The 22,837-nt window shown below is 56.9% G+C and overlaps 1 long non-coding RNA gene across 1 annotated transcript; it reads right to left on the reverse strand.

Annotated features, from left to right (window-relative positions):
* Positions 1-593: 593 nt before the first annotated feature.
* LOC144954025 (uncharacterized) lies at positions 594-21,978 on the reverse strand. Its single transcript, XR_013641009.1, has 4 exons — positions 21,875-21,978; positions 10,505-10,557; positions 5,372-5,473; positions 594-786 (listed from the first exon to the last, which is right to left on the reverse strand). It is a non-coding gene; the product is annotated as an uncharacterized LOC144954025 (long non-coding RNA).
* Positions 21,979-22,837: the final 859 nt, after the last annotated feature.

A 22,837-nucleotide genomic window follows, 5' to 3' on the forward strand; every position in this document is an offset into this window, starting at 1 on the left:
AGGCTCCGGTAGCCGCGTCGCAGACTCCGAAGTTGCAGGCACAGGTCTCTTGGCAGCGCTCCCCCCGTGTCTCTGTGTGTCTCCTCGTGTCTCTGTGTGTCTCCCTGTGTCTCCGTGTCTCTCCCTGTGTCTCCGTGTGTCTCTGTGTCTCTCCGTGTCTCTGTGTGTCTCCCCATCTCCCCGTGTCTCCCCGTGTCCCCGTGTCTCTCCCCTTCTCTCCCCGTATCTCCGTGTCTCTCCCCGTGTCTCTCCCCGTGTCTCTCTCTCCGTGTCTCTCTCCCCGTGTCTCTCTCCCCGTGTCTCTCTCTGTCTCTCCCTCACCAGCCTTGGTGACAGCTGCAGGCTCCGGTAGCCGCGTCGCAGACTCCGAAGTTGCAGGAGCAGGCCTCTTGGCAGCGCTCCCCCCGTGTCTCTGTGTGTCTCCCCATCTCCCTGTGTCTCGCCGTGTCCCCGTGTCTCTCCCCTTCTCTCCCCGTGTCTCCGTGTCTCTCTCCCCGTGTCTCCCCGTATCTCCGTGTCTCTCCCCATCTCTCCCCGTGTCTCTCTCTCCGTGTCTCTCTCCCCGTGTCTCTCTCCCCGTGTCTCTCCCTCACCAGCCTTGGTGACAGCTGCAGGCTCCGGTAGCCGCGTCGCAGACTCCGAAGTTGCAGGAGCAGGCCTCTTGGCAGCGCTCCCCCCAGCGAGCCGGCGCGCAGGTGCAGGCGCCCGTGAGGGCGTCGCAGGTTCCGTGTGGGTGGCACAGGCACTGACGCTTGCACTCGGGGCCCCAGTACTGGCTGGGGCACTCTGTGGGGGTGTTAGGGGGTGGGGAGGGTGGTGGTGGGGGTGGTGAGGGTGGTGAGGGTGGTGAGGGTGGGGGTGAGGGTGGTGGGGGTGGTAGGGGTGGTGGTGGTGGGTGGGGGTGGTGAGGGTGGTGGAGGTGGGGGTGGGTGGTGGTGGGGGGGGTGGTGGGGGGAGTGGGGGGAGTGGTGGTGGTGGTGGTGAGGGTGGTGGTGATGGGGGGGGTGGGGGGGGGTGAGGGTGGTGGTGGTGGTAGTGGTGGGAGTGGTGGGAGTGGTGGTGGTGGAGGTGATGGTGAGGGTGGGGGTGGTGGGGGGGGTGGTGGTGGTGGTGGGGGGGTAGTGGGGGTGGTGGGGGGGGTGGGGGGGGGTAGTGGGAGTGGGGGGGGTGGTGGGAGTGGGGGGGGGTGATGGTGGTGGGGGGGAGGTAGTGGGGGTGGTGGGGGGGGTGGTGGGAGTGGGGGGGGTGGTGGGAGTGGGGGGGGGGTGGTGGTGGTGGGGGGGTAGTGGGGGTGGTGGGGGGGGTGGGGGGGGTAGTGGGAGTGGGGGGGGTGGTGGGAGTAGGGGGGGGGTGGTGGTGAGGGTGGTGGTGGTAAAGGTGGGGGTGGTGGGGGGAAGGTAGTGGGGGGGGTGGTGGTGGTGATGGGTGGTGGTGGTGAGGGTGGTGGGGGTGGTGAGGGTGGTGGAGGTGGGGGTGGTGGTGGTGGGGGGGGTGGTGGTGGGTGGTGGTGGTGGGGGAGGTGGGGGTGGGTGGTGGGGGGGGTGGTGGTGGAGGGGGTGGTGGAGGTGGTGGTGGGGGTGAGGGTGGTGGTGAGGGTGGTGGTGGTGAGGGTGGTGGTGGTGGGGGTGGTGAGGGTGGTGGGGGGGGGGTGGTGGGGGTGAGGGTGGTAGTGGTGGTTGGGGGTGGTGGTGGGGGGGGTGGGGGTGGTGAGGGTGGTGGTGAGGGTGGTGGTAAAGGTGGTGGGGGGAGTGGTGGTGGGGGGGGGGGGTGGGGGTGGTGGTGGTGAGGGTGGTGGTGAGGGTGGTAGTGGTGGTTGGGGGTGGTGAGGGTGAGGGTGGTGGCGGTGGGGGTGGGTGGTGGGGGGGGTGGTGGGAGTGGTGGTGGGGTGGGTGGTGGGGTTGGTGGTGGTGAGGGTGGAGAGGGTGGTGAGGGTGGTGGGGGGGGGGGTGGTGGGGGTGGAGAGGGTGGTGAGGGTGGTGGGGGGGGGGTGGTGGGGGTGGTGAGGGTGGTGGTGCGGGTGGTGGGGGTGGTGGTGGTGATGGTGGTGAGGGTGGTGGGGGTGGTGAGGGTGGTGGTGCGGGTGGTGGGGGTTGGGGTGGTGGTGGGGGTGGTGGTGCACGCGCGCACGGACACAGGGAGAGATGGTCAACCCATGGCACCTGCAGGGTCTGTCCCGTGACCTCCTCCTGCACCTAGCCTGGCACAGCAGTCAACCCATGGCCCCTGCAGGGTCTGACCTGTGACCTCCTCCTCGTGCACCTAGCCTGGCACAGCAGTCAACCCATGGCCCCTGCAGGGTCTGACCTGTGACCTCCTCCTCGTGCACCTAGCCTGGCACAGCAGTCAACCCATGACACCTGCTGGGTCTGTCCTGTGACTTCCTCCTGCACCTAGCCTGGCACAGCAGTCAACCCATTGCACCTGCAGGGTTTGTCACGTGACCTCCTCCTCCTGCACCTAGCCTGGCACAGCAGTCAACCCATGACACCTGCAGGGTCTGTCCCGTGGCTTCAAAGTGCACCTAGCCTGGCACAGCAGTCAACCCACGGCACCTGCTGGGTCTGTCACGTGACCTCCTCCTGCACCTAGCCTGGCACAGCAGTCAACCCATGGCCCCTGCAGGGTCTGACCTGTGACCTCCTCCTGCACCTAGCCTGGCACAGCAGTCAACCCACGGCACCTGCTGGGTCTGTCCCGTGACTTCCTCCTGCACCTAGCCTGGCACAGCAGTCAACCCATGGCACCTGCAGGGTCTGTCCCGTGGCTTCAAAGTGCACCTAGCCTGGCACAGCAGTCAACCCATGGCACCTGCTGGGTCTGTCACGTGGCTTCAAAGTGCACCTAGCCTGGCACAGGCACCGTGGTAACGACACCTTCACTTAGTGGTGAATGGCGGCCGTTGTTGTATCTGTATCTCTGTGTATGAGTGTCTGTGTGTGTCACACATTCGTGTATGTCTGTGTGTGTCACATGTGTGTCTGTGTGTGTCACACATTCGTGTATGTCTGTGTGTGTGTGTCACATGTGTGTCTGTGTGTGTCACACATTCGTGTATGTCTGTATGTGTGTGTCACATGAGTGTCTGTGTGTGTCACACATTCGTGTATGTCTGTGTGTGTGTGTCACATGTGTGTCTGTGTGTGTCACACATTCGTGTATGTCTGTATGTGTGTGTCACATGAGTGTCTGTGTGTGTCACACATTCGTGTATGTCTGTGTGCGTGTGTCACGTGAGTGTCTGTGTGTGTCACACATTCGTGTATGTCTGTATGCGTGTGTCACATGTGTGTGTGTGTGTGTCACACATTCGTGTATGTCTGTGTGTGTGTGTCACGTGAGTGTCTGTGTGTGTCACACATTCGTGTATGTCTGTGTGTGTGTGTCACGTGAGTGTCTGTGTGTGTCACACATTCGTGTATGTCTGTGTGTGTGTGTCACATGAGTGTCTGTGTGTGTCACACATTCGTGTATGTCTGTGTGTGTGTGTCACATGTGTGTCTGTGTGTGTCACACATTCGTGTATGTCTGTGTGTGTGTCACATGAGTGTCTGTGTGTGTCACACATTCGTGTATGTCTGTGTGTGTCACATGTGTGTCTGTGTGTGTCACACATTCGTGTATGTCTGTGTGCGTGTGTCACGTGAGTGTCTGTGTGTGTCACACATTCGTGTATGTCTGTGTGTGTGTGTCACATGTGTGTCTGTGTGTGTCACACATTCGTGTATGTCTGTGTGCGTGTGTCACGTGAGTGTCTGTGTGTGTCACACATTCGTGTATGTCTGTATGTGTGTGTCACATGAGTGTCTGTGTGTGTCACACATTCGTGTATGTCTGTATGCGTGTGTCACATGTGTGTCTGTGTGTGTCACACATTCGTGTATGTCTGTATGTGTGTGTCACATGAGTGTCTGTGTGTGTCACACATTCGTGTATGTCTGTGTGCGTGTGTCACGTGAGTGTCTGTGTGTGTCACACATTCGTGTATGTCTGTATGCGTGTGTCACATGTGTGTGTGTGTGTGTCACACATTCGTGTATGTCTGTGTGTGTGTGTCACGTGAGTGTCTGTGTGTGTCACACATTCGTGTATGTCTGTGTGTGTGTGTCACGTGAGTGTCTGTGTGTGTCACACATTCGTGTATGTCTGTGTGTGTGTGTCACATGAGTGTCTGTGTGTGTCACACATTCGTGTATGTCTGTGTGTGTGTGTCACATGTGTGTCTGTGTGTGTCACACATTCGTGTATGTCTGTGTGTGTGTCACATGAGTGTCTGTGTGTGTCACACATTCGTGTATGTCTGTGTGTGTCACATGTGTGTCTGTGTGTGTCACACATTCGTGTATGTCTGTGTGCGTGTGTCACGTGAGTGTCTGTGTGTGTCACACATTCGTGTATGTCTGTGTGTGTGTGTCACATGTGTGTCTGTGTGTGTCACACATTCGTGTATGTCTGTGTGCGTGTGTCACGTGAGTGTCTGTGTGTGTCACACATTCGTGTATGTCTGTGTGTGTGTGTCACATGAGTGTCTGTGTGTGTCACACATTCGTGTATGTCTGTGTGTGTGTGTCACATGAGTGTCTGTGTGTGTCACACATTCGTGTATGTCTGTGTGTGTCACATGAGTGTCTGTGTGTGTCACACATTCGTGTATGTCTGTATGCGTGTGTCACATGAGTGTCTGTGCGTGTCACACATTCGTGTATGTCTGTATGTGTGTGTCACATGAGTGTCTGTGTGTGTCACACATTCGTGTATGTCTGTGTGTGTGTGTCACGTGAGTGTCTGTGTGTGTCACACATTCGTGTATGTCTGTATGTGTGTGTCACATGTGTGTCTGTGTGTGTCACACACTGATTTAGGTGTGTCTGCATGTACGTGTCACGTGTCTGTGTGTGTCCCATACTCGCGTGTGCGTGTGTCTGTAGGTGTCACACATTCGTGTGTATGTGTGTCTGTACGGATGTGTAACATGTGTGTGTGTGTCAAACACGCGTGTGTGCGTGTGTCTGTACGTATGTGTCACACTCGCGTGTGCGTGTGTCTGTACGTATGTGTCACGTGTGTGTGTGTGTCACACACTCGCGTGTGCGTGTGTCTGCATGTATGTGTCACGCGTGTGTGTGTGTGTCACACACTCGTGTGAATGTGTGTCTGTACGTATGTGTAACATGTGTGTGTGTCACACACTCGTGTGTGTGTGTGTCTGTACGTATGTGTCACATATGTGTGTGTGTCACACACTCGCGTGTGTGTGTCTGTCTGTATGTGTGTGTCACACGCGTGTGTGTGTGTGTGTCACACACACTCGCGCGTGCGTGTGTCTGTACGTACGAACATGCGTGCCACATGCGTGTCTGTGCGCGTCACCCACTTGTGTCACAGTGCGCCCCGAAGTATCCATGGCGACAGCGACATTCACCGGGCTTGACACACACCTCGCCCTGAGCACAGGTGTCATTACCTGCGCACACCGCTACACAGACAAAGATCCCCCGGGTAGCCTGTCAACACACTGTTGGGGCAAGTGCTGTGTGTACGTGTGTCTGCGTGTCTGTGTGTGTCACGTGCGTGTCTGTGTGTGTCACATACGCGTGTGTACGTGTGCCTGTCTGTATGTGTGTCTGTGTGTGTGGGTGTGTGTGGGTGTGTGTCTGTCTGTATGTGTGTCTGTGTGTGTGTCGCGCACGCGTGTGTACGTGTGTCTGTCTGTGTGTGTGTGTGGGTGTGTCGCGTGTGTGTCTGTCTGTATGTGTGTATGTGTGTGTGTCGCGCACGCGTGTGTACGTGTGTCTGTCTGTGTGTGTGTGTGTGTCGCGTGCGTGTCTGTGTGTGTACTGTGTACGTGTGTCTGCGTGTGTGCATGTGTCACTTGCGTGTCTGTGTGTGTCGCACACGCGTGTGTACGTGTGTCTGTCTGTGTCTGTGTGTGAGTGTGTGTGGGTGTGTCACACACGCGTGTGTACGTGTGTTTGTCTGTCTGTGTGTGTCACGTGCGTGTCTGTGTGGGGTGGTGAGTAGCGTGGTGAGTAGAGTGGTGAGTAGCGTGGTGAGTAGAGTGGTGAGTAGAGTGGTGAGTAGCGTGGTGAGTAGAGTGGTGAGTAGCGTGGTGAGTAGAGTGGTGAGTAGAGTGGCGAGTGGCGTGGTGAGTAGAGTGGTGAGTGGAGTGGTGAGTGGAGTGGTGAGTAGAGTGGTGAGTGGAGTGGTGAGTAGAGTGGTGAGTAGAGTGGTGAGTAGAGTGGTGAGTAGCGTGGTGAGTAGCGTGGTGAGTAGCGTGGTGAGTAGAGTGGTGAGTGGAGTGGTGAGTAGCGTGGTGAGTAGAGTGGTGAGTAGAGTGGTGAGTAGCGTGGCGAGTAGAGTGGTGAGTGGAGTGGTGAGTGGAGTGGTGAGTAGAGTGGTGAGTAGAGTGGTGAGTAGAGTGGTGAGTAGAGTGGTGAGTAGCGTGGTGAGTAGCGTGGTGAGTAGCGTGGTGAGTAGAGTGGTGAGTGGAGTGGTGAGTGGAGTGGTGAGTAGCGTGGTGAGTAGAGTGGTGAGTAGAGTGGTGAGTAGCGTGGTGAGTGGAGTGGTGAGTGGAGTGGTGAGTAGAGTGGTGAGTAGAGTGGTGAGTGGAGTGGTGAGTAGAGTGGTGAGTAGAGAGGTGAGTAGCGTGGTGAGTAGCGTGGTGAGTAGCGTGGTGAGTAGAGTGGTGAGTAGAGTGGTGAGTAGAGTGGTGAGTAGCGTGGTGAGGAGGGTGGTGAGTAGCGTGGTGAGTAGAGTGGTGAGTAGAGTGGTGAGTAGCGTGGTGAGTAGCGTGGTGAGTAGAGTGGTGAGTGGAGTGGTGAGTAGCGTGGTGAGTAGAGTGGTGAGTAGAGTGGTGAGTGGCGTGGTGAGTAGAGTGGTGAGTAGCGTGGTGAGTGGCGTGGTGAGTAGAGTGGTGAGTAGAGTGGTGAGTAGAGTGGTGAGTAGAGTGGTGAGTAGAGTGGTGAGTAGCGTGGTGAGTAGCGTGGTGAGTAGAGTGGTGAGTAGAGTGGTGAGTAGAGTGGTGAGTAGAGTGGTGAGTAGAGTGGTGAGTAGAGTGGTGAGTAGAGTGGTGAGTAGCGTGGTGAGTAGCGTGGTGAGTAGCGTGGTGAGTAGAGTGGTGAGTGGAGTGGTGAGTAGCGTGGTGAGTAGAGTGGTGAGTAGCGTGGTGAGTAGCGTGGTGAGTAGCGTGGTGAGTAGCGTGGTGAGTAGAGTGGTGAGTAGAGTGGTGAGTAGCGTGGTGAGGAGGGTGGTGAGTAGCGTGGTGAGTAGAGTGGTGAGTAGAGTGGTGAGTAGCGTGGTGAGTAGCGTGGTGAGTAGCGTGGTGAGTAGAGTGGTGAGTGGAGTGGTGAGTAGCGTGGTGAGTAGAGTGGTGAGTAGAGTGGTGAGTGGCGTGGTGAGTAGAGTGGTGAGTAGCGTGGTGAGTGGCGTGGTGAGTAGAGTGGTGAGTAGAGTGGTGAGTAGAGTGGTGAGTAGAGTGGTGAGTAGCGTGGTGAGTAGAGTGGTGAGTAGAGTGGTGAGTAGAGTGGTGAGTAGAGTGGTGAGTAGCGTGGTGAGTAGAGTAGTGAGTAGAGTGGTGAGTAGAGTGGTGAGTGGCGTGGTGAGTAGAGTGGTGAGTAGAGTGGTGAGTAGAGTGGTGAGTAGCGTGGTGAGTAGAGTGGTGAGTAGAGTGGTGAGTAGGGTGGTGAGTAGCGTGGTGAGTAGAGTGGTGAGTAGAGTGGTGAGTAGAGTGGTGAGTAGCGTGGTGAGTAGCGTGGTGAGTAGAGTGGTGAGTAGAGTGGTGAGTAGGGTGGTGAGTAGCGTGGTGAGTAGAGTGGTGAGTAGAGTGGTGAGTAGAGTGGTGAGTAGCGTGGTGAGTAGAGTGGTGAATAGAGTGGTGAGTAGGGTGGTGAGTAGCGTGGTGAGTAGAGTGGTGAGTGGCGTGGTGAGTAGAGTGGTGAGTAGCGTGGTGAGTAGCGTGGTGAGTAGAGTGGTGAGTAGAGTGGTGAGTAGAGTGGTGAGTAGCGTGGTGAGTAGCGTGGTGAGTAGCGTGGTGAGTAGAGTGGTGAGTAGAGTGGTGAGTAGCGTGGTGAGGAGGGTGGTGAGTAGAGTGGTGAGTAGAGTGGTGAGTAGCGTGGTGAGTAGCGTGGTGAGTAGCGTGGTGAGTAGAGTGGTGAGTGGAGTGGTGAGTAGCGTGGTGAGTAGAGTGGTGAGTAGAGTGGTGAGTGGCGTGGTGAGTAGAGTGGTGAGTAGCGTGGTGAGTGGCGTGGTGAGTAGAGTGGTGAGTAGAGTGGTGAGTAGAGTGGTGAGTAGAGTGGTGAGTAGCGTGGTGAGTAGCGTGGTGAGTAGAGTGGTGAGTAGAGTGGTGAGTAGAGTGGTGAGTAGCGTGGTGAGTAGAGTGGTGAGTAGAGTGGTGAGTAGCGTGGTGAGTAGAGTGGTGAGTAGAGTGGTGAGTAGAGTGGTGAGTGGCGTGGTGAGTAGAGTGGTGAGTAGAGTGGTGAGTAGAGTGGTGAGTAGCGTGGTGAGTAGAGTGGTGAGTAGAGTGGTGAGTAGGGTGGTGAGTAGCGTGGTGAGTAGAGTGGTGAGTAGAGTGGTGAGTAGAGTGGTGAGTAGCGTGGTGAGTAGCGTGGTGAGTAGAGTGGTGAGTAGAGTGGTGAGTAGGGTGGTGAGTAGCGTGGTGAGTAGAGTGGTGAGTAGAGTGGTGAGTAGAGTGGTGAGTAGCGTGGTGAGTAGAGTGGTGAGTAGAGTGGTGAGTAGGGTGGTGAGTAGCGTGGTGAGTAGAGTGGTGAGTGGCGTGGTGAGTAGAGTGGTGAGTAGCGTGGTGAGTAGCGTGGTGAGTGGCGTGGTGAGTAGAGTGGTGAGTAGAGTGGTGAGTAGCGTGGTGAGTAGAGTGGTGAGTAGAGTGGTGAGTAGAGTGGTGAGTAGAGTGGTGAGTAGCGTGGTGAGTAGAGTGGTGAGAGGAGTGGTGAGTAGAGTGGTGAGTAGAGTGGCGAGTAGCATGGTGAGTGGCGTGGTGAGTAGAGTGGTGAGTGGAGTGGTGAGTAGCGTGGTGAGTAGAGTGGTGAGTGGAGTGGTGAGTAGAGTGGTGAGTAGCGTGGTGAGTAGAGTGGTGAGTGGAGTGGTGAGTAGAGTGGTGAGTAGCGTGGTGAGTAGAGTGGTGAGTAGAGTGGTGAGTAGCGTGGTGAGTAGGGTGGTGAGTAGAGTGGTGAGTAGAGTGGTGAGTAGCGTGGTGAGTAGCGTGGTGAGTAGAGTGGTGAGTAGCGTGGTGAGTAGAGTGGTGAGTAGAGTGGTGAGTAGCGTGGTGAGTAGAGTGGTGAGTGGAGTGGTGAGTAGAGTGGTGAGTAGAGTGGTGAGTAGCGTGGTGAGTGGAGTGGTGAGTAGAGTGGTGAGTAGAGTGGTGAGTAGAGTGGTGAGTAGAGTGGTGAGCAGAGTGGTGAGTGGCGTGGTGAGTAGAGTGGTGAGTAGAGTGGTGAGTAGAGTGGTGAGTAGAGTGGTGAGTGGAGTGGTGAGTAGAGTGGTGAGTGGAGTGGTGAGTGGAGTGGTGAGTAGAGTGGTGAGTAGAGTGGTGAGTAGAGTGGTGAGCAGAGTGGTGAGTAGCGTGGTGAGTAGAGTGGTGAGTAGAGTGGTGAGTGGCGTGGTGAGTAGAGTGGTGAGTAGAGTGGTGAGTAGAGTGGTGAGTAGAGTGGTGAGCAGAGTGGTGAGTAGAGTGGTGAGTAGCGTGTTGAGTAGAGTGGTGAGTAGAGTGGTGAGTAGCGTGGTGAGTAGAGTGGTGAGTAGAGTGGTGAGTAGAGTGGTGAGTAGAGTGGTGAGTAGAGTGGTGAGTAGAGTGGTGAGTGGAGTGGTGAGTAGCGTGGTGAGTAGAGTGGTGAGTAGCGTGGTGAGTAGCGTGGTGAGTAGAGTGGTGAGTAGAGTGGTGAGTAGAGTGGTGAGTAGCGTGGTGAGTAGAGTGGTGAGTAGCGTGGTGAGTAGAGTGATGAGTAGAGTGGTGAGTAGAGTGGTGAGTAGAGTGGTGAGTAGCGTGGTGAGTAGAGTGGTGAGTAGCGTGGTGAGTAGAGTGATGAGTAGAGTGGTGAGTAGAGTGGTGAGTAGAGTGATGAGTAGCGTGGTGAGTAGCGTGGTGAGTAGCGTGGTGAGTAGCGTGGTGAGTAGAGTGGTGAGTAGCGTGGTGAGTAGAGTGGTGAGTAGAGTGGTGAGTAGCGTGGTGAGTAGAGTGGTGAGTAGAGTGGTGAGTAGAGTGGTGAGTAGCGTGGTGAGTAGAGTGGTGAGTAGCGTGGTGAGTAGAGTGGTGAGTAGAGTGGTGAGTAGCGTGGTGAGTAGAGTGGTGAGTAGAGTGGTGAGTAGAGTGGTGAGTAGAGTGGTGAGTAGCGTGGTGAGTAGTGTGGTGAGTAGTGTGGTGAGTAGCGTGGTGAGTAGCGTGGTGAGTAGTGTGGTGAGTAGCGTGGTGAGTAGAGTGGTGAGTAGCGTGGTGAGTAGAGTGGTGAGTAGCGTGGTGAGTAGAGTGGTGAGTAGCGTGGTGAGTAGTGTAACTCACGCGTGACGCATTCATCCAGAAGCTGCTCCCATCCAGGGCAGCATTGTAGATTCCTGGACGGAGACACGGGGACACGGAGACACGGGGACACGGAGACACGGAGACACGGGGACACGGGGACACGGAGACACGGGGACACGGGGACACGGAGACACGGGGACACGGAGACACGGGGACACGGAGACACGGGGACACGGGGACACGGAGACACGGGGACACGGGGACACGGAGACACGGGGACACGGGGACACGGGGACACGGAGACACGGAGACACGGGGACACGGAGACACGGGGACACGGAGACACGGGGACACGGAGACACGGAGACACGGGGACACGGGGACACGGGGACACGGGGACACGGGGACACGGGGACACGGAGACACGGGGACACGGGGACACGGGGACACGGGGACACGGGGACACGGGGACACGGAGACACGGGGACACGGGGACACGGAGACACGGGGACACGGGGACACGGGGACACGGGGACACGGAGACACGGAGACACAGAGACACGGGGACACGGAGACACGGGGACACGGAGACACGGAGACACGGAGACACGGAGACACGGAGACACAGAGACACGGGGACACGGGGACACGGGGACACGGGGACACGGAGACACGGGGACACGGGGACACGGGGACACGGGGACACGGGGACACAGAGACACGGGGACACGGAGACACGGGGACACGGAGACACGGAGACACGGGGACACGGAGACACGGGGACACGGAGACACGGAGACACGGGGACACGGAGACACGGGGACACAGAGACACGGGGACACGGAGACACGGAGACACGGGGACACGGAGACACGGAGACACGGAGACACGGGGACACGGAGACACGGGGACACGGAGACACGGGGACACGGAGACACGGGGACACGGAGACACAGAGACACGGAGACACGGGGACACGGAGACACGGGGACACGGAGACACGGGGACACGGAGACACGGGGACACGGAGACACGGAGACACGGAGACACGGAGACACGGGGACACGGAGACACGGAGACACGGAGACACGGGGACACGGAGACACGGAGACACGGAGACACGGGGACACGGGGACACGGGGACACGGGGACACGGGGACACGGAGACACGGAGACACGGGGACACGGGGACACGGAGACACGGAGACACGGAGACACGGGGACACGGGGACACGGGGACACGGAGACACGGAGACACAGAGACACGGGGACACGGAGACACGGAGACACGGAGACACGGGGACACGGGGACACGGGGACACGGAGACACGGGGACACGGAGACACGGAGACACGGAGACACGGGGACACGGAGACACGGAGACACGGAGACACGGGGACACGGGGACACGGAGACACGGGGACACGGGGACACGGAGACACGGAGACACGGGGACACGGGGACACGGAGACACGGAGACACAGAGACACGAGGACACGAGGACACGGAGACACGGGGACACGGGGACACGGAGACACAGAGACACGGGGACACGGAGACACGGGGACACGGAGACACGGAGACACGGAGACACAGAGACACGAGGACACGGGGACACGGGGACACGGAGACACGGGGACACGGAGACACGGGGACACGGAGACACGGAGACACGGGGACACGGAGACACGGGGACACGGAGACACGGAGACACGAGGACACGGGGACACGGGGACACGGGGACACGGGGACACGGAGACACGGAGACACGGAGACACAGAGACACAGGGACACGGGGACACGGGGACACGGGGACACGGGGACACGGGGACACGGGGACACGGGGACACGGGGACACGGGGACACGGAGACACGGAGACACAGAGACACGGGGACACGGGGACACGGGGACACGGGGACACGGGGACACGGGGACACGGGGACACGGGGACACGGAGACACGGGGACACGGGGACACGGGGACACGGGGACACGGGGACACGGGGACACGGGGACACGGGGACACGGAGACACGGAGACACAGAGACACGGGGACACGGAGACACGGAGACACGGAGACACAGAGACACGAGGACACGGGGACACGGGGACACGGAGACACGGGGACACAGAGACACGGGGACACGGAGACACGGAGACACGGAGACACGGAGACACGGGGACACGGGGACACGGGGACACGGGGACACGGGGACACGGGGACACGGGGACACGGGGACACGGGGACACGGGGACACAGAGACACGGGGACACGGGGACACGGGGACACGGAGACACGGGGACACGGAGACACGGAGACACGGAGACACGGGGACACGGAGACACGGGGACACGGAGACACGGGGACACGGAGACACGGGGACACGGAGACACGGGGACACGGGGACACGGGGACACGGGGACACGGGGACACGGAGACACGGAGACAAGGGGACACGGAGACACGGGGACACGGAGACACGGAGACACGGGGACACGGAGACACGGGGACACGGGGACACGGGGACACAGAGACACGGGGACACGGAGACACGGGGACACGGGGACACGGAGACACGGGGACACGGGGACACGGGGACACAGAGACACGGGGACACGGAGACACGGAGACACGGGGACACAGAGACACGGGGACACGGGGACACGGGGACACAGAGACACGGGGACACGGAGACACGGGGACACGGGGACACGGAGACACGGGGACACGGGGACACAGAGACACGGGGACACGGAGACACGGAGACACGGGGACACGGAGACACGGGGACACGGGGACACGGGGACACGGAGACACGGGGACAGAGAGACACGGAGACACGGGGACACGGAGACACGGAGACACGGGGACACGGAGACACGGAGACACGGGGACACGGAGACACGGAGACACGGAGACAGAGAGACACGGGGACACGGAGACACGGAGACACGGGGACACGGAGACACGGAGACACGGGGACACAGAGACACGGAGACACGGGGACACGGAGACACGGAGACACGGGGACACGGGGACACGGGGACACGGAGACACGGAGACACGGGGACACGGGGACACGGGGACACGGAGACACGGGGACACGGGGACACGGAGACACGGAGACACGGGGACACGGGGACACGGGGACACGGGGACACGGAGACACGGAGACACGGAGACACGGGGACACAGAGACACGGAGACACGGGGACACGGGGACACGGGGACACGGGGACACGGGGACACGGGGACACGGAGACACGGAGACACAGAGACACGGGGACACGGAGACACGGAGACACGGAGACACAGAGACACGAGGACACGGGGACACGGGGACACGGAGACACGGGGACACAGAGACACGGGGACACGGAGACACGGAGACACGGAGACACGGAGACACGGGGACACGGGGACACGGGGACACGGGGACACGGGGACACGGGGACACGGGGACACGGGGACACGGGGACACGGGGACACGGGGACACGGAGACACGGAGACACGGAGACACGGGGACACGGAGACACGGGGACACGGAGACACGGGGACACGGAGACACGGGGACACGGAGACACGGGGACACGGGGACACGGGGACACGGAGACACGGGGACACGGAGACACGGAGACACGGAGACACGGGGACACGGAGACACGGGGACACGGAGACACGGGGACACGGAGACACGGGGACACGGAGACACGGGGACACGGGGACACGGGGACACGGGGACACGGGGACACGGAGACACGGAGACAAGGGGACACGGAGACACGGGGACACGGAGACACGGAGACACGGGGACACGGAGACACGGGGACACGGGGACACGGGGACACAGAGACACGGGGACACGGAGACACGGGGACACGGGGACACGGAGACACGGGGACACGGGGACACAGGGACACAGAGACACGGGGACACGGAGACACGGAGACACGGGGACACAGAGACACGGGGACACGGGGACACGGGGACACAGAGACACGGGGACACGGAGACACGGGGACACGGGGACACGGAGACACGGGGACACGGGGACACAGAGACACGGGGACACGGAGACACGGAGACACGGGGACACGGAGACACGGGGACACGGGGACACGGGGACACGGGGACACGGAGACACGGAGACACGGGGACAGAGAGACACGGAGACACGGGGACACGGAGACACGGGGACACGGAGACACGGAGACACGGGGACACGGAGACACGGAGACACGGAGACAGAGAGACACGGGGACACGGAGACACGGAGACACGGGGACACGGAGACACGGAGACACGGGGACACAGAGACACGGAGACACGGGGACACGGAGACACGGAGACACGGGGACACGGGGACACGGGGACACGGAGACACGGAGACACGGGGACACGGGGACACGGGGACACGGAGACACGGGGACACGGGGACACGGAGACACGGAGACACGGGGACACGGGGACACGGGGACACGGGGACACGGAGACACGGAGACACGGAGACACGGGGACACAGAGACACGGAGACACGGAGACACGGGGACACGGGGACACGAGGACACGGAGACACGGAGACACGGGGACACGGGGACACGGAGACACGGAGACACGGGGACACGGGGACACGGGGACACGGAGACACGGAGACACGGAGACACGGGGACACGGAGACACAGAGACACGGAGACACGGGGACACGGGGACACGGGGACACGGAGACACGGAGACACGGAGACACGGGGACACGGAGACACGGAGACACAGAGACACGGAGACACGGGGACACGGGGACACGGAGACACAGAGACACGGAGACACGGAGACACGGAGACACGGGGACACGGGGACACGGGGACACGGAGACACGGAGACACGGGGACACGGGGACACGGAGACACGGAGACACGGAGACACGGAGACACGGAGACACGGGGACACGGAGACACGGGGACACGGGGACACGGAGACACGGAGACACGGAGACACGGGGACACGGGGACACGGAGACACGGGGACACGGAGACACGGAGACACGGAGACACGGAGACACGGAGACACGGGGACACGGAGACACGGGGACACGGGGACACGGAGACACAGAGACACGGAGACACGGGGACACGGGGACACGGGGACACGGAGACACGGGGACACGGGGACACGGGGACACGGAGACACGGGGACACGGGGACACAGGGACACAGGGACACGGGGACACGGGGACACGGAGACACGGGGACACGGAGACACGGAGACACGGGGACACGGAGACACGGGGACACGGGGACACGGAGACACGGAGACACAGGGACACGGAGACACGGGGACACGGAGACACGGAGACACGGGGACACGGAGACACAGGGACACGGAGACACGGGGACACGGGGACACGGAGACACGGAGACACGGGGACACGGAGACACGGGGACACGGAGACACGGAGACACGGGGACACGGAGACACGGGGACACGGAGACACGGAGACACGGAGACACGGGGACACGGAGACACAGGGACACGGAGACACGGGGACACGGAGACACGGAGACACGGGGACACGGAGACACGGAGACACGGGGACACGGAGACACAGGGACACGGAGACACGGGGACACGGGGACACGGGGACACGGGGACACGGAGACACGGAGACACGGGGACACGGAGACACGGGGACACGGAGACACGGAGACACGGGGACACGGAGACACGGAGACACAGGGACACGGAGACACGGAGACACGGGGACACGGAGACACGGGGACACGGAGACACGGAGACACGGGGACACGGAGACACGGGGACACGGGGACACGGAGACACGGAGACACGGGGACACGGAGACACAGGGACACGGAGACACGGGGACACGGGGACACGGAGACACGGAGACACGGGGACACGGAGACACGGGGACACGGAGACACGGAGACACGGGGACACGGAGACACGGGGACACGGAGACACGGAGACACGGAGACACGGGGACACGGAGACACAGGGACACGGAGACACGGGGACACGGAGACACGGAGACACGGGGACACGGAGACACGGAGACACGGGGACACGGAGACACAGGGACACGGAGACACGGGGACACGGGGACACGGGGACACGGGGACACGGAGACACGGAGATACGGGGACACGGAGACACGGGGACACGGAGACACGGAGACACGGGGACACGGAGACACGGAGACACAGGGACACGGAGACACGGGGACACGGGGACACGGAGACACGGGGACACGGAGACACGGAGACACGGGGACACGGAGACACGGGGACACGGGGACACGGAGACACGGAGACACAGGGACACGGAGACACGGGGACACGGAGACACGGGGACACGGAGACACGGGGTGATTAGTTAGGTGACGATACAGTGATGGTGGTGGTGATGGTGGTGATGGTCGTGGTGGTAGTGATGGTGATGATGGTGATGATGATGGTGGTGATGGTGGTGATGGTGGTGGTGATGTGGTGGGTGATGATGATGGTGGTGGTCATGGCAGTGATGGTGATGATGGTAGTGGTGGTGATGATGATGGTGGTGGTGATGGTGGTGATGGTGGTGATAATGGTGGTGATGGTGGTGATGATGGTGATGATGCTGATGTGGTGGGTGATGATGATGGTGATGATGGTGGTGATGGTGGTGATGGTGGTGATAGTGGTGGTGGTGGTGATGATGGTAGTGGTGGTGATGATGATGGTGGTGGTGATGGTGGTGATGGTGGTGATGATGGTGATGATGCTGATGTGGTGGGTGATGATGATGGTGATGATGGTGGTGATGGTGGTGATGGTGGTGATAGTGGTGGTGGTTGTTAGTTGTTGGTAGTAGTAGTGGTGGTCATGGCAGTGATGGTTTTGATGATGATGGTGATGGTAGTGATGATAATGGTGATGACGATGATGATGATTTTAGTGATGATGATGATGGTAGTGTTTGCAGTGATGATGGTGTTGATGGTGACAATGGTGATGTTGCTTTTGATGATAGTGATGATGCTAATGTTGATGGTTGTGATGGTGATGGTGTTGATGATGGTGGTGATAGTGGTGATGGTGGTGGTGATGATGGAGGTGATGTTGGTGATGATGGTAGTGATGGTAGTGATGGTAGTGGTGATAGTGGTGGTGGTAGTGGTGGTGGTGATGATGGTGGTGGTGATGATGGGGGTGATGTTGGTGATGGTAGTGATGGTAGTGGTGATGGTGGTGGTGATGGTGGTAGTGATGGTGGTGGGTGATGGTAGTGGTGGTGGTGATGGTGGTGATGATGGTAGTGATAGTGGTGTTGGTGGTGGTGATGGTGGTAGTGATGGTGGTGATGATGGTAGTGATAGTGGTGTTGGTGGTGGTGATGGTGATGATGGTGGTGATGATGGTGGTGATAATGGTGATGATGATGGTGGTGATGGTGGTGATGATGTCAGTGGTGATGTTAGTGTTGATGGTGATGATGATGGTAGTGATGTTAGTGATGATGGTGTTGATGGTGGTGGTGATGGTGGTGGTGGTGATGGTGTTAGTGGTGATGGTAGTGATGATGTTAGTGGTGATGGTGATGATGATGTTAGTGATGGTGATGTTAGTGATGGTGATGTTAGTGATGGTGGTGATGATGGTGATGATGTAAGTGGTGATGGTGGTGATGATGGTGGTGATGGTGTGAGTGGTGATGTTAGTGTTAGTGGTGATGATGGTGGTGATGGTGATGATGGTGTTGATGGTGGTGATCGTGGTAGTGATGGTGATGGTGTTGATGGTGGTGATGGTAGTGATGATGATGATGGTGGTGATGGTGGTAGTGATGGTGGTGATGTTAGTGGTGATGGTGGTGATGGTAGTGATGATGATGGTGTTGATGGTGGTGATGGTGGTGGTATTGATGGTAGTGATGGTGGTGATGGTGGTGGTGTTGATGGTAGTGATGGTGTTGATGGTGATGATGATGTTAGTGGTGATGGTGGTGATGATGATGGTAGTGATGTTAGTGGTGATGGTGTTGATGGTGATGATGGTGTTGATGTTAATGGTGATGGTGTTGATGGTGATGATGGTGTTGATGTTAGTGGTGATGGTGTTGATGGTGATGATGGTGTTGATGATGCTGTTGTTGATGGTGGTGATGATGGTGGTGATGGTGGTGATGATGGTGTTGTTAGTGTTGATGTTAGTGGTGTTGGTGGTGATGTTAGTGATGATGGTGTTAGTGATGGTGTTGATGGTGTTGATGGTAGTGATGGTAGTGATGGTGGTGATGATGATGGTAGTGATGTTAGTGATGATGTTAGTGGTGATGGTGGTAGTGATGTTAGTGATGGTGGTGATGATGATGTTAGTGATGGTGGTGATAGTTATGATGGTGGTGATGTTAGTGGTGACGGTGGTGATGGTAGTGATGGTGGTGATGGTAGTGATGTTAGTGATGTTAGTGGTGATGGTGGTGATGGTAGTGATGATGGTGTTGATGTTAGTGGTGATGGTGGTGATGGTAGTGATGGTAGTGATGGTAGCGATGATGGTAGTGATGTTAGTGATGATGTTAGTGGTGATGGTGGTGATGGTAGTGATGGTGGTGATGGTAGTGATGGTAGTGATGGTAGTGATGATGGTGTTGATGTTAGTGGTGATGTTAGTGGTGATGGTGGTAGTGATGTTAGTGATGATGTTAGTGATGATGGTGGTGATGGTGATGCTAGTGATGATGTTAGTGATGGTGGTGATGGTGATGTTAGTGATGTTGATGGTGTTGATGTTAGTGATGTTGATGGTGTTGTTAGTGATGGTGATGATGGTGATGATGGTGTTAGTGTTGATGGTGGTGATGGTAGTGATGGTAGTGATGGTGTTAGTGATGGTGGTGATGGTGATGCTAGTGATGATGTTAGTGATGGTGGTGATGGTGATGTTAGTGATGTTGATGGTGTTGTTAGTGATGATGTTAGTGATGATGGTGTTGATGTTAGTGATGGTGTTAGTGATGGTGTTAGTGATGGTGTTAGTGATGGTGGTGATGGTGATGTTAGTGATGATGTTAGTGATGATGTTAGTGATGATGGTGATGGTGATGTTAGTGATGTTGATGGTGTTGTTAGTGATGATGTTAGTGATGATGGTGTTGATGTTAGTGATGGTGTTAGTGATGGTGTTAGTGATGGTGTTAGTGATGGTGGTGATGGTGATGTTAGTGATGATGTTAGTGATGATGTTAGTGATGGTGGTGATGGTGATGTTAGTGATGATGTTAGTGATGATGTTAGTGATGGTGTTAGTGATGGTGGTGATGGTGATGTTAGTGATGATGTTAGTGATGATGTTAGTGATGATGGTGATGGTGATGTTAGTGATGTTGATGGTGTTGATGTTAGTGATGATGATGGTGTTGATGGTGGTGATGGTGATGTTAGTGATGATGTTAGTGGTGATGGTGGTGATGGTGATGTTAGTGATGTTGATGGTGTTGTTAGTGGTGATGTTAGTGATGATGGTGTTGATGTTAGTGATGGTGTTAGTGTTGATGTTAGTGGTGATGGTGTTAGTGATGGTGGTGATGATGGTGGTGTTGATGTTAGTGATGGTGATGATGGTGATGATGGTGATGATGGTGTTAGTGTTGATGGTGGTGATGTTAGTGGTGTTAGTGATGGTGTTAGTGATGATGGTGTTGATGTTAGTGGTGATGTTAGTGATGATGATGTTAGTGGTGATGTTAGTGATGGTGTTAGTGATGTTAGTGATGGTGTTAGTGATGTTAGTGTTGATGGTGGTGATGGTGATGATGGTGATGATGGTGATGATGGTGATGATGGTGTTAGTGTTGATGGTGGTGATGTTAGTGGTGTTAGTGATGGTGTTAGTGATGATGGTGTTGATGTTAGTGGTGATGTTAGTGATGATGATGTTAGTGGTGATGTTAGTGATGGTGTTAGTGATGTTAGTGATGGTGTTAGTGATGTTAGTGTTGATGGTGGTGATGGTGATGATGGTGATGATGGTGATGATGGTGATGATGGTGTTAGTGTTGATGGTGGTGATGTTAGTGGTGTTAGTGATGGTGTTAGTGATGATGGTGTTGATGTTAGTGGTGATGTTAGTGATGATGATGTTAGTGGTGATGTTAGTGATGGTGTTAGTGATGATAGTGATGGTGTTAGTGATGTTAGTAGTGATGGTGGTGATGGTGGTGATGTTAGTAGTGATGGTGGTGATGGTAGTGATGGTGTTAATGGTGATGATGTTGATGTTAGTGATGTTAGTGTTGATGGTGTTAGTGATGGTGGTGATGATGTTAGTGATGATGGTGGTGATGGTGGTGATGTTAGTAGTGATGGTGGTGATGGTAGTGATGGTGGTGATGTTAGTAGTGATGGTGGTGATGGTAGTGATGGTGTTAATGGTGATGGTGATGATGTTAGTGGTGATGTTAGTGGTGATGATGGTGTTAGTGATGTTGATGGTGATGATGGTGTTGATGGTGATGATGGTGATGGTGATGTTAGTGTTGATGGTGATGATGGTGTTGGTGGTGATGATAGTGATGGTGATGTTGATGGTGTTGATGGTGATGATGGTGATGATAGTGATGGTGATGTTGATGGTGATGATGGTGATGGTGGTGATGATAGTGATGGTGATGTTGATGGTGATGATGGTGATGGTGGTGTTGATAGTGATGGTGATGTTGATGGTGATGATGGTGATGGTGGTGATGATAGTGATGGTGATGTTGATGGTGTTGATGGTGATAATGGTGATGATGGTGTTAGTGATGATGATAGTGATGGTGATGTTGATGATGGTGTTAGTGTTGATAGTGATGGTGATGTTGATGGTGATGGTGATGATGATAGTGATGGTGATGTTGATGGTGATGATGGTGATGATGGTGATGATAGTGATGGTGATGTTGATGGTGATGATGGTGATGGTGGTGATGATAGTGATGGTGATGTTGATGGTAATGATGGTGATGGTGGTGATGATAGTGATGGTGATGTTGATGGTGTTGATGGTGATAATGGTGATGATGGTGTTAGTGATGATGATAGTGATGGTGATGTTGATGATGGTGTTAGTGTTGATAGTGATGGTGATGTTGATGGTGATGGTGATGATGATAGTGATGGTGATGTTGATGGTGATGATGGTGATGATGGTGATGATAGTGATGGTGATGTTGATGGTGATGATGGTGATGGTGGTGATGATAGTGATGGTGATGTTGATGGTAATGATGGTGATGGTGGTGATGATAGTGATGGTGATGTTGATGGTGTTGATGGTGATGATGATGATGTTGATGGTGATGATGGTGATGATGATGTTGATGGTGTTGATGGTGATGATGGTGATGGTGGTGATGGTGGTGATGGTCTCACCCCGAGATGCTGCAGACGTTCCGGCCGCCCGGTTTGAGTCCAGGGGCTGCCGTGGGGTCCAGACCCCTCCGCTCCCTTCGGACCCCCTCACTGTGGACCCCCTCTCTGTGAACCCCCTCTGTGTGAACCCCCTCACTGTGAACCCCCTCTCTGTGAACCCCCTCACTGTGAACCCCCTCACTGTGAACCCCCTCACTGTGAACCCCCTCTGTCAGGACCCCCTCAGTCAGGACCCCCTCACTGTGGACCCCCTCACTGTGAACCCCCTCTGTCAGGACCCCCTCTCTGTGGACCCCCTCTCTCAGGACCCCCTCTTCCAGGACCCCCTCTCTGTGAACCCCCTCTGCCAGGACCCCCTCTCTGTGGACCCCCTCTCTGTGAACCCCCTCTGCCAGGACCCCCTCTCTGTGGACCCCCTCTCTGTGGACCCCCTCTGCCAGGACCCCCTCACTCAGGGTCCCCTCTGCCAGGGTCCCCTCTCTCAGGACCCCCTCCCTCAGGACCCCCTCAGTCAGGGTCCCCTCTGCCAGGGTCCCCTCTCTCAGGGTCCCCTCTCTCAGGACCCCCTCTCTTGGGACCCCCTCTCTCAGGGTCCCCTCTCTCAGGGGCAGCAGCAGGAGCAGCAGGGGCAGCAGCAGCAGCCGGGGATCCGGAGCCATCGCGGATCCCCGATTCTCAACTCCTCATTCTCCCGCCAAAAACAACAACAACAACAACAACCACAACGTCAACTCAACTCTGAGGCAACTTTACATCAACTTTGAGGCAACTTTACGTCAACTTTACGTCAACTCTGAGGCAACTTTACATCAACTTTGAGGCAACTTTACGTCAACTTTGAGGCAACTTTACGTCAACTTTGAGGCAACTTTACGTCAACTTTGAGGCAACTTTACATCAACTCTGAGGCAACTTTACATCAACTTTGAGGCAACTTTACGTCAACTTTGAGGCAACTTTACG

The sequence above is a fragment of the Lampetra fluviatilis genome, unplaced genomic scaffold (assembly GCF_964198595.1).
Source record: "Lampetra fluviatilis unplaced genomic scaffold, kcLamFluv1.1 SCAFFOLD_474, whole genome shotgun sequence".
In the NCBI taxonomy this organism is placed as follows: Eukaryota; Metazoa; Chordata; class Hyperoartia; order Petromyzontiformes; family Petromyzontidae; genus Lampetra; species Lampetra fluviatilis.